An 11,988-nucleotide genomic window follows, 5' to 3' on the forward strand; every position below is an offset into this window, starting at 1 on the left:
AACCTTGTAAGAACCTTATCAATATAAGTTTCTTGACTTAGCCCAATCATCCTTCGAGACCTATCTCTATGGATTTTGATTCCCAGTATGTACTCAGCTTCTCCAAGGTCCTTCATAGAGAAACAACTCTTTAACCATTCTTGATCTGACTCAAGTATTGGTATGTCGTTTCCCATGATTAGTGTGTCATCTACATACACAACTAAGAAGACTAAGCTGCTCCCACTAAATTTCTTGTAAAGCTTTTGATGAAAACAAATTGTTTGATTGCCTCATCAAACCGAAGATTCCAACTCCGAGATGCCTGCTTCAATCCATAAATGGATCTCTGAAGCTTGCAAACCCTTTTAGGATTTTCTGGATCTTCAAAACCTTCAGGTTGTGTCATGTACACATCCTCATTCAAGAACCCATTCAAGAATGCGGTTTTGACATCCATCTGCCAAATTTGTAATCGAAAATGCAGCAATCGCTAAAAGTATCCGAATTGATTTAAGCATTGCTACTAGTGAAAAGTCTCATCATAGTCTATACCATGAACTTGTCTGAATCCTTTTGCAACCAGTCTTGCTTTCAATTTCCATCTTTGTCTGTTTTCAATTTGAACACCCACTTGCATCCAATAGGGTTAACCCCACAGGCAAGTCAACCAGTGTCCAAACTTTATTCTCAACATGGAGTCTAACTCGGATTTCATGGCCTCAAGCCATTTCTCAGAGTCTGGGCTCGTCAAAGCTTGTTTGTAGGTAGTAGGTTCTGAATTTTCCAAAATCATAATTTCAGAATTTTCAGTCATTAGGAAATCAACCAACCTTTTGTTTGGAATCCTTGGTCTACTAGACCTACGCGGGGCCTGAGCATCAAGAGAAACGTTCTCTTCAACAGTTTGAAGATTTTCGCTTGAATCAACTTCGAATGGAACATGACTTTCGTCTTGTTCTGCCGTCTCTGACATGGTGTGAGTCACGTCTAGTTGTTGCTCATCTCGAATTTCTTCGAGTGTTATTTTACTCCCACTTGTCTTTCTAGAAACAAATTCCTTTTCAAGAAAGACACCATCACGAGCAACAAACACTTTGTTCTCTTGACGGTTATAGAAGTAATAACCCCTTGTCTCTTTTGGATATCCCACAAAGAGACATTTATCTGACTTGGGTGCGAGTTTGTCTGATAGTAACCGCTTTACATAGACCTCGCATCCCAGATTTTAAGAAAAGACAAGTTTGAGGTTTTCCATTCCATAACTCATATGGAGTCTTTTCTACAGCCTTTGACGGGCTCCTATTTAGTGTGTGTGCAACAGTTTCGAGAGCGTATCCCCAAAAAGAAATCGGAGATCAGCAAGACTCATCATAGATCGAACCATATCTAGTAATGTTCGATTCCTCCTTTCAGATACACATTTAACTGTGGTGTTCCTGGTGGAGTTAATTGTGAAAGAATTCCACAATCCTTTAGATGATCATCAAACTCTTGGCTCAATATCACCACCACGATCGTCGTAGTGCTTTTATTGTCTTACCAAGTTGATTCTGTACTTCATTTTGGAACTCTTTGAATCTATCAAAAGATTCCGACTTATGTTTCATCAAGTAATATAGCCATATCTACTCAAATCATCAGTGAAGGTATGAAGTAATTAAACCCTCCCCTTGCCTTTGTGCTCATAGGACCACATACATCTGTATGTATGAGTCCTAAAAGATCGCTGGCCCTTTCACCTTTTCCAGTAAATGGTGATTTTGTCATCTTACCCATTAAGCATGATTCACATACATCAAATGATTCGAAATCAAATGATGGAATTATACCGTCCTTTTGTAACTTGTGAATGCGCTTTTGGTTTATATGACCCATTCGGCAATGCCAAATATAGGTTAGGTTAGAATCATTTGATTTTTTTCTTGCTATCTATGTTATAGACTGGTAATGATTTATCAAGCACATATAAACCATTTATCAAATTAGCTCTGGCATAGAACATATTATTGTAAGAAATGGAACAACATTTGTTCTTTATTTCAAGACAAAAACCTTCAGAATCCAAAACTGAAACCGAAATTATGTTCTTAGTTATTGAGGAACGAAATAACAATTATTTAATTCTAAAATAAGCCGATGGCAAGTGTAGACTATAGCTCCCGACGGCAAGTGCAGCAACTCGTGCTCCATTTCCAACGCGTAGCTCTACCTCGCCTTTTGCCAACTTCCTACTTCTTTTTAGTCCCTGCACATCATTAACTATGTGAGAACCACAACGGTATCAAATACCCATAAAGAAGTAGAAGTCAAATTGATTTCTATAACATATATACCTGGAGTTGAAGCCCCAGACTTCTTTATTTCCTCCAAGTATATCGGGCAGTTCCTCTTCCAGTGTCCAATCTTGTGACAGTGGAAGCACTTGCTTTCCGCAGCACCTTGGCTTGGCGGTTGGCTTAGGTTTTTCAGCGACAGTGGCAACTTGCTTGCCTTTGTCCTTCTTTCCTGCCCATTTCTTTTTGAAACCCTTTCCCTTTTGAACCAACAGAACCTCTTTCTTTGGTTCAACCTTAGGGATGTTCCTTTCAGCATTGACCAACAATCCATGCAGCTCTTGCAAAGTCTTTTCAGACTCATTCATATTGTAGGTCATTCTGAACTGATTGAAACTGTTAGGTAGTGAGTGGAGAATAATGTCAGTAGCCAACTCGAGCCTATAAGGAAACCCAAGTCTTTCCATGTTTTCGAAAAGACCCATCATTTCGAACACATGGGGGCCAACAGCTTGACCCGGCTTCAAGTGACATTCAAGAACTCCTCTTAGTCTCATACCGCTCAACTCGGGCCTGAGTTTTAAACATGGCCCGCAGCTCTTGCATGATCGTGTAGGCATCCTTGGTTTCGAACCTCTTTTGGAGGTTCGGCTCCATGGCTGCTACCATCAAACAAGTGATTGGTATAGACTTATCACTAGCCTGTTTTGCACGACGTTTTTCAGCGTCAGTTGATTCATCAGTTATTACAGGAAGCGGGGTATCTAAGACGTCCTCTCGACCCTCAAACCTCAGAACGAGTCTTAAGGTCCTTTCCCAATTAAGGAAATTTTCACCATTCAGTCTGTCCTTTTCCAGAAAAGGACGAATGTTGAAACCGGAGTTGTTGTTTGTTATTAGACATGATATCTACAGACAGAAAAATAAGCAAAATTCAATTTTATGTTTATAAAGCAACCTAAAACATGTAAAAGGTTTCTAGGTTGACCACCTATTCAAAATTAAAGTCCCCTATGAATAAGTGTTTTACAAGATCCTATCAACATGTAACACTAAGCAGACGGAGGCCTTATCTTAACGTTACATTATCAAGGTAAGTAAACTCTTTTACTAATTATAACACTTTATAACTCTTGTTTAGATGGATAAACATCGCATGTTTAACTATCTCTTGCTTCAAAATTCAAAACGCTTTTGATAATTTTGTTAAGGACAACCAAACTAAGTTGTAAAATTCGCAATTTTACCTTATTCCCAAAATTAATGATAACACCCTGCGGAGGCATGACCTATTACTATTAATTAAGGGTTTTATAAGTACTTTATGTTTGGAAAAGCAAACCTTAATATTTACGGGGCCTAAGTTTATTATGTTGTTATGAATTAGTGAACTCTAGCGCATCAATAAACAACATACAATAAACTTATAAGCATTTTAAAGAATAATAAAATGCGAAAATAAAATGATCTAGTATGGCCCCTAATCCTAAGAACTAAGCATCAATCACTCCTTCTTGGACTCTTCATGGATCTCCATCCACCTTTTCCATGGGCCTTCTCTTAATGGCTCTTCTTTGGATTACATAAGTATCAAAAATAATTTAAATAATAACTAAATTAAATAAATTACAAAAATACTTAACGATACGCAGATCGTATTTAAAATTACAAGAATACATCACGATACGCAGATCGTATTTTCTATCTTAATTTGGGCCATACTAGTCATACATAGCAAATATATCATAATATAAAAGCCACATAATAATATCATATATTATACTTGCCAATCAATTAAAATATCAAATATTCTTAATTAAAGCAAGAGGATAAAATTGTAAGTAATATCTAATCACCTAAAGATTCTATTCCTTGAAACTAGCCTAATTAATTTTAATTAGATTAAAAAATCATATTATGGATTGAAATCTATGACCAAGTCAACATAATTGAAATTTACTTATCTTTCTCATAATTCTGTTTTCAAAATTAAAACTTCAAAATAAAATAAAAAATATTGTTGCCTTGATATTAGGCACGTTTCTTTTTTTTTAAAAAAAATTTCTTTTTTTTTAAAATTTTGTTTTAGAAAACGTGAAAGTACATCACAGCCCAAGGCTGCCATCCACGCAGAAAACCGGCCGGACAAAAAAAAAAAACCGACCACATGACCGACTTCGGCGGTTTTCGCGAGCCGACGCACGCGGCGTCATGCGGCGGCGAGCAGCACACTGCTTAGCACGTCAAACGTGTGTGCGTGTGGCTGCTGCACCACCTCCCTCGCTGACTCCGACTACTCGCCGGCAGTCAAGCTTCACCCTCCCGGCTTTTCGCCGGCAGACACGGAGCCACTGTGGCTGCTCCTCTTCTCCCCTTCAATTTTCTTTTCTTTTTTTCTTGAAGAATATTAAAATTACAACCTCTTGTAAATTTAATTAGGTGATCTTGATTAAATTAAACATAACTTTTATGTTTTGTACAAAAAATTAAATTTTAAAATCTCTATTTTAATTAATTTTCAGATTATTCATATAATTAATCACTAATTCATGTAAAACACCTTTTACATGAATTTATCTTCATACATAAACGATTTTAAACATGAAAATTTATTAATGACATGAATTTATTTTCGAAATTTAGAGATCTAAAATCAGAATTTCTATAAATTTTGAAAATTAGGGTTTCAAAGGTGAAAAAATTTCGGCTATTAAATATTGAGAAAGCAAGTAATTAAAACTTCTTTTAACAAATTTCAATTAATTATTCAATCCATAATTCAATTCCTCCCCTAATCAAATTAAAATTAATCATACATAAACTAAACTTTATGACCAAAATTTATATACAAGAGGCTAAAACTGATACCACTGTAGGAATCTATAAGTACTATAAAGCGAATTTCATGAATCTAAATTCATAAGCACTTAAATTAGGATCACATGCATATACAATTAAGGATCACATATAAGTTTAGAAATAACCTTTGTAGCGTGAATTCCACAAAGCTTGAGTAATCCAGATAAAGAACCTCAGATGCGATTCCTCTACTTGGTCCACCAACCCGAATCAACACTCCACCAATGCCAGTTGGAAAGGAAGAAAACTTCTTCTACGTTTATGGAGTATTACGTGACTTTTGAGAGAGAAATAGGAGAGAGAAAATAATGATAGAAAACTGATGTATTTTCTTTTCTGCCTAACCCAATATATAAAAGTATTTAGGTCAGAATTTTCTCTCCTTTTTCCCTTCTCTTGGCCGGCCACCCTAGGGCCTTCTCTTGGGCTCTAGGTTTATTTAGTTGATCCAAGTTTAATGTGTGACCTTGTAGGATCCGTTACATTGGGCTTCGGGTTTATTATTTACTAATCCGAAGCTCTATAGCTTTCTCTAGCAAGACGTATAGACGACCAAATATAACGAATTTTTGAAAGGCAATATAATGAATTTATTATCTCTATAATACGATCCATTGTATATTAGTAATTGCATTTAAGTCGGAGACATAAATCCTTCAACAAGGTCTGGATATATTTGTGGGAAGGGTACTGCCTTATATATGCGGTTATGTCAAAAGGAAAACAACAAATGGAACAATGAAAATTTGTGGAAAACAAGGGAAAATACAAGAACAAGAACAAACGATAAAAGAGCTAGAAGAAAGCCAACAGAGACAACAACAAGAAATTGAGGAACCTAAAGCAAAACAAGAAGTAGCAATGGAGGCTTTCAAAAGGGAATTATTGTAGCAACTTGCAATATAGGTTTCTAATAACTACTTTGGCTAAATATGCAAAGGTAATTTATTTTGGCTTTGAAGCGTTCTTTTCCTTCTTATTGGTGTTATTGTGGGTGTGTGTTGGTTGTTTCTATGGCCTATGGATGTTTATTGTTTGGGCCCAGAAATATGGCGAGCCCAATAACATGTGACAAGATAAAAATACCCTCACCGGGAATTAAGCCTGACATATATAATAGCCTATAGCCTTGCTAGGCTCAAAATCACTGAAGGGACGAAAATACCCCTGTTGGCAATATAAATTACAGTTTGCAAATGGAACAACTCTCTATAAATAGGGAACGTATCCCCATAACTCAGGATCAAATCTCTATCACTGGAGAACTTCTCTCACTACTTTCTCCCTCCACAAAGTTATTTACTGACTTGAGCGTCGGAGGGGCGTTCCCGGGGCACCCCCCGGGGTAGGTTTCCTTGTTTTGCAGGACTATAGCCGACCAAACGAGGCCTGGTCGAAATGGACATGGGCACAACTCGAGACGACTCCCCAAATATCATATTATAAGTTTTTACCCGAAACAGGTTGGCGCCGTCTGTGGGGGTCGTCAAACAAAAGGTCAAGACTACCTGAGTGTGCTCACGTTGTTCAAAAAAGACCAAAGTCGACTACTCTATCAAGTCAGCCAACATGGAAAAATGTAGTTCGAAGAGGTCCTCTGAAGAAAGCCTTCGAACACTCATAGAGGTTATTCATCTCCAATATAGTTCGTAAAGGTCCCCTCATCAAGCCTTCGAACGCCATGGACATCCATCCCCAGCATAGTTCGTAGAGGTCCTCTAATACAACCTCCGAACATTCATGCAAGTTCGAGATGGCCTCGCTCGAGTCGAGTAAGGACCTCCAATATGACAGCTTCTCGACCCCTAGGCCATCAGCTCCTCGTTAAGGTCAGGAACCATGTATTCATCTTACTCTAAAAAATATATTCAAAGTACAAAAGCTCTTCCAACAAGGCAATTAGACTCTCCTCGAAGTCATAGGGCTTGTTAGCTCCATGTCGAGGTTGAGGAAGTTCTAATCATAGCAACTGCTCCGAAGTGCCCCTTGAGATACATGGGGCTCATTGGTCCCTGAGATATCTCGAGCAAGGTCCAAGATTCCCCTCGAGGTACTCAATCGCTCCCTTGGTCGAGCTACTTATTCGCTCCCTTGGTTGAGCTCCTGAATCGCTCCCTTCGTCGACCTACTTATTCGCTCCCTTGGTTGAGCTCCTTATTCGCTCCCTTGGTTGAGCTACTTACTCGCTCCCTTGGTTGAGCTACTCAATCGTTCCCTTGGTCGAGCTATTTATTCGCTCCCTTGGTCGAGCTACTCACTCGCTCCCTTGGTTGAGCTACTTACTTGCTCCCTTGGTTGAGCTCCTTATTCGCTCCCGTGGTCGAGCTACTTACTTGCTCCCTTGGTTGAGCTCCTTATTCGCTCCCGTGGTCGAGCTACTTATTCGCTCCCTTATTCGAGCTACTCAATCGCTCCTTTGGTCGAGCTACTTATTCGCTCCCTTGGTTGAGCTCCTGAATCGCTCCCTTGGTCGAGCTACAATTATTTGCTCCCTTGGTCGAGCTACTTATTCGCTCCCTTGGTTGAGCTCCTTATTCGCTCCCTTGACTGAGCTACTGACTCGCTCCCTTGGTTGAGGTCCTTATTCGCTCCCTTGGTTGAGCTCCTTATTCGCTCCCTTGGTTGAGCTACTGACTCGCTCCCTTGGTTGAGCTACTCAATCGCTCCCTCGGTTGAGCTACTTATTCGCTCCCTTGGTTGAGCTCCTGAATCGCTCACTTAGTTGAGCTACTCAATCGCTCCCTTGCTCGAGCTACTTATTCGCTCCCTTGGTTGAGCTCCTGAATCGCTCCCTTGGTCGAGCTACTTATTCGCTCCTTTCGTTGAGCTCCTTATTCGCTCCCATAGTTGAGCTACTTACTCGCTCCCTTGGTTGAGCTCCTGATTCGCTCCCTTGGTCGAGCTACTTACTCGCTCCCTTGGTTGAGCTACTTATTCGCTCCCTTGGCCAAGCTACTCAATCGCTCCCTTGGTTGAGCTACTTATTCGCTCCCTTGGTTGAGCTCCTGAATCGCTCCCTTGGTCGAGCTACTGACTCCCTCCCTTGGTCGAGCTACTGACTCGCTCCCTTGGTCGAGCTACAATTATTCGCTCCCTTGGTCGAGCCACTTATTCGCACCCTTGGTTAAGCTCCTGAATCGCTCCCTTAGTTGAGCTACTCAATCGCTCCCTTGGTCGAGCTACTTATTCGCTCCCTTGGTTGAGCTCCTGAATCGCTCCCTTGGTTGAGCTACTTATTCGCTCCTTTGGTTGAGCTCCTTATTCGCTCCCTTGGTTGAGCTACTTACTCGCTCCCTTGGTTGAGCTCCTGATTCGCTCCCTTGGTCGAGCAACTCACTCGCTCCCTTGGTTGAGCTACTTATTCGCTCCCTTGGTTAAGCTACTCAATCGCTCCCTTGGTCGAGCTACTTATTCGCTCCCTTGGTTGAGCTCCTGAATCGCTCCCTTGGTCGAGCTACTGACTCACTCCCTTGGTCGAGCTACAATTATTCGCTCCCTTAGTCGAGCTACTTATTCGCTCCCTTGGTTGAGCTCCTTATTCGCTCCCTTAATTGAGCTACTGACTCGCTCCCTTGGTTGAGCTACTCAAATCGCTCCCTTGGTCGAGCTACTTATTCGCTCCCTTGGTTGAGCTCCTGAATCGCTCCCTTGGTCGAGCTACTTATTCGCTCCCTTGGTTGAGCTCCTTATTCGCTCCCTTGGTTGAGCTACTTACTCGCTCCCTTGGTTGAGCTCCTGATTCGCTCCCTTGGTCGAGCTACTCACTCGCTCCCTTGGTTGAGCTACTTACTCGCTCCCTTGGTTGAGCCCCTGATTCGCTCCCTTGGTCGAGCTACTCACTCGATCCCTTGGTTGACCTACTTATTCGCTCCCTTGGTCGAGCTACTCAATCGCTCCCTTGGTCGAGCAAATTATTCGCTCCCTTGGTTGAGCTCCTGAATCGCTCCCTTGGTCGAGCTACTGACTCACGCCCTTGGTCAAGCTACTGACTCGCTCCCTTGGTCGACCTACAATTATTCGCTCCCTTGGTCGAGCTACTTATTCGCTCCCTTGGTTGAGCTCCTAATTCGCTCCCTTGATTGAGCTACTGACTCGCTCCCTTGGTTGAGCTACTGACTCGCTCCCTTGGTTGAGCTCCTTATTCACTCCCTTGGTTGAGCTCCCTTGGTTGAGCTACTCAATCGTTCCCTTGGTCGAGCTACTCACTCGCTCCCTTGGTTAAGCTACTTACTCGCTCCCTTGGTTGAGCTCCTTATTCGCTCCCGTGGTCGAGCTACTCACTCGCTCCCTTGGTTGAGCTCCTTATTCGCTCCCTTGGTTGAACTCATTATTCGCTCCCTTGGTTGAGCTCATTATTCGCTCCCTTGGTTGAGCTCAATATTCGCTCCCTTGGTTGAGCTACTCAATCGCTCCCTTGGTCGAGCTACTTACTGCGCCACTAAGAAAACCTCTCCTCGCCGGAGCCCTAACTTCCTGGGCAGAATACGCCCAGATGGAGGCCAAAGACCTACTCTTAGGCACCTCACCCCGATCAAGTGGGGGATATCTCGGTCGACAGAATCGCCGAGATCGGCGCCCGTCAAGTTCTACGGCGCCATACCCCTCGAGTGAACCAGGGACGCCTGGGTAACCTCGAGCGAGGCCACTTCCCCGAGTCATTTCGAGGCCCATCGGCCCCAAATAACCTCGAGCGAAGATTCAGAACTCCTTCAAGTTATTCAAAAACCGGTTGATAACTTCGAACGAAGTCTCTAGAAAAACCCCTCGAGTTGCCTGGGGCTCATTGGCCCCCGAGCGACCTCGAGCGAGGTATCTCATACCCCTCGAGTTGCCTGGGGTTCATTGGCCCCTGAGCAACCTCGAGCGAGGTATCTCATACCCCTCGAGTTGCCTGGGGCTCATTGGCCCCCGGGCGACCTCGAGCAAGGTATCTCATACCCCTCGAGTTGCCTGGGGCTCATTGGCCCTCGGGCGACCTCGAGCGAGGTATCTCATACCCCTCGAGTTGCCTGGGGCTCATTGGCCCTTGGGCAACCTCGAGCAAGGTATCTCATACCCCTCGAGTTTCCTGGGGCTCATTGGCCCCCGGGCGACCTCGAGCGAGGTATCTCATACCCCTCGAGTTGTCTGGGGCTCATTGGCCCCCGGGCGACCTCGAGCGAGGTATCTCATACCCCTTGAGTTGCCTGGGGATCATTGGCCCCCGGGCGACCTCGAGCGAGGTATCTCATAACCCTCGAGTTGCCTGGGGCTCATTGGCCCCTGAGCAACCTTGAGCGAGGTATCTCATACCCCTCGAGTTGCCTGGGGCTCATTGGGCCCTGAGCGACCTCGAGCTACTCATTTCCTCCCTCGGTCGAGCTACTTACTCGCTCCCTTGGTCGAGCTACTCATATCACTCCCTTGGTCGAGCTACTCACCCCTCTCTCATGGTCGAGTTACTCACTACTTCCTCCCGCTCGAGCTAACTGGTTTCATGTTCACAAATATCACTCGGCTCGTGATCGAGCTCACTTTTTTCACCTAGTGATCTTTCAAGCTCGAGCGCATACCTTCGTTTACTTCGAGCTCACTATCCCCTCCCGCTATGTGGTCGTGTTTAAAAATTCTCGAAGCTACTCATTTGGATGCGGGCAACACTTTCTCATCTTAATCGATGACATGGAAAATAAGTTGTCATTATTCATGCTCAACACTACAGAAAGCCCTCGAGCTGTTGCTCAAATCTTCCAAAATCATGATTGGCGAGTCCCTCGAGACCTCAAAACTCTCGCTCGACCTACCACCCCCCTATGGTTCTTGTTCGAGTTCTTTCAGGACCAACCCTTTATCATTCCTCGAGCCTCCGCAATACTATAATTTCATACAAGTTTCTCGAGCATTGGATGATGTCCCTCAACTTTTCAGTTTGTGTTAAATGAGTTGGCACCGACCCGGCTCGCCTCGTCGAAGTGTAGCTACTGCTCCTTCTATCTTCCTTTGCCTTTGCCGTAAATGCATGGAGTAATTATAATAAACAAGCTAAGTGCGTCGACCTGCTCCGGGACGTCCGTACTTCGACCTCCTCGAAGGTGTGTGTTGGTTCACTCCTCTCCTTCACTCGAGCCACGCATCTCTCTCCAGCTTGAGCACTCTCTCTCTCTCTCTCTCTCCTGCTCGAAATCGTGCGTCAGTCTCGGCCCTACTTGACATCATGTTGTTCCTATGTCTCAAGCTTTCTCGTCGATGGCTAGCTGCATTTCCCTGGGTCTTTTAATTGCGCGACGATGCTTACCTTGCTCAAGGAAAATGAAGTACAGTGCTCGAAGGTGCATGAAGGCTTTGGTTAGCTCGAAGAAGGTCAAAAATATTCAAAAGGATGGAAGTTGGCGCCTAAATGCCACTTTCGAAAGTTTTAATGCCACTAATATTTAGCATGGAAAAACGCAAGTCAACCATATAATTTAATGCTTGGTGGTCGTTTTACAGAAGCTACCAAGCTGCATTAAGCATACAAGTAGATACATGGCAGCGTGCGGTTGGTCCACTTGTATATATATATATACGTACATATTGTATACTTGGCCCACAAGGTGGAAAATTATTTTTGGATATAATAATCTTCAGAGTTCCGCTCAACACACGATCTACAAAGGTCTCCTATCGCATATCGAGCGTGGGGCTAATGTTTGGGCCCAAAAATATGGCGAGCCCAATAACATGTGACAAGATAAAAATACCCTCACCGGGAATTAAGCCTGACATATATAATAGCCTATAGCCTTGCTAGGCTCAAAATCACTGAAGGGACGAAAATACCCCTGTTGGCAATATAAATTACAGTTTGCAAATGGAACAACTCTCTATAAATAGGGAACGTATCCCCATAACTCAG

This window comes from Beta vulgaris, chromosome 7 (assembly GCF_026745355.1).
Source record: "Beta vulgaris subsp. vulgaris cultivar EL10 chromosome 7, EL10.2, whole genome shotgun sequence".
Lineage (NCBI taxonomy): Eukaryota > Viridiplantae > Streptophyta > Magnoliopsida > Caryophyllales > Amaranthaceae > Beta > Beta vulgaris.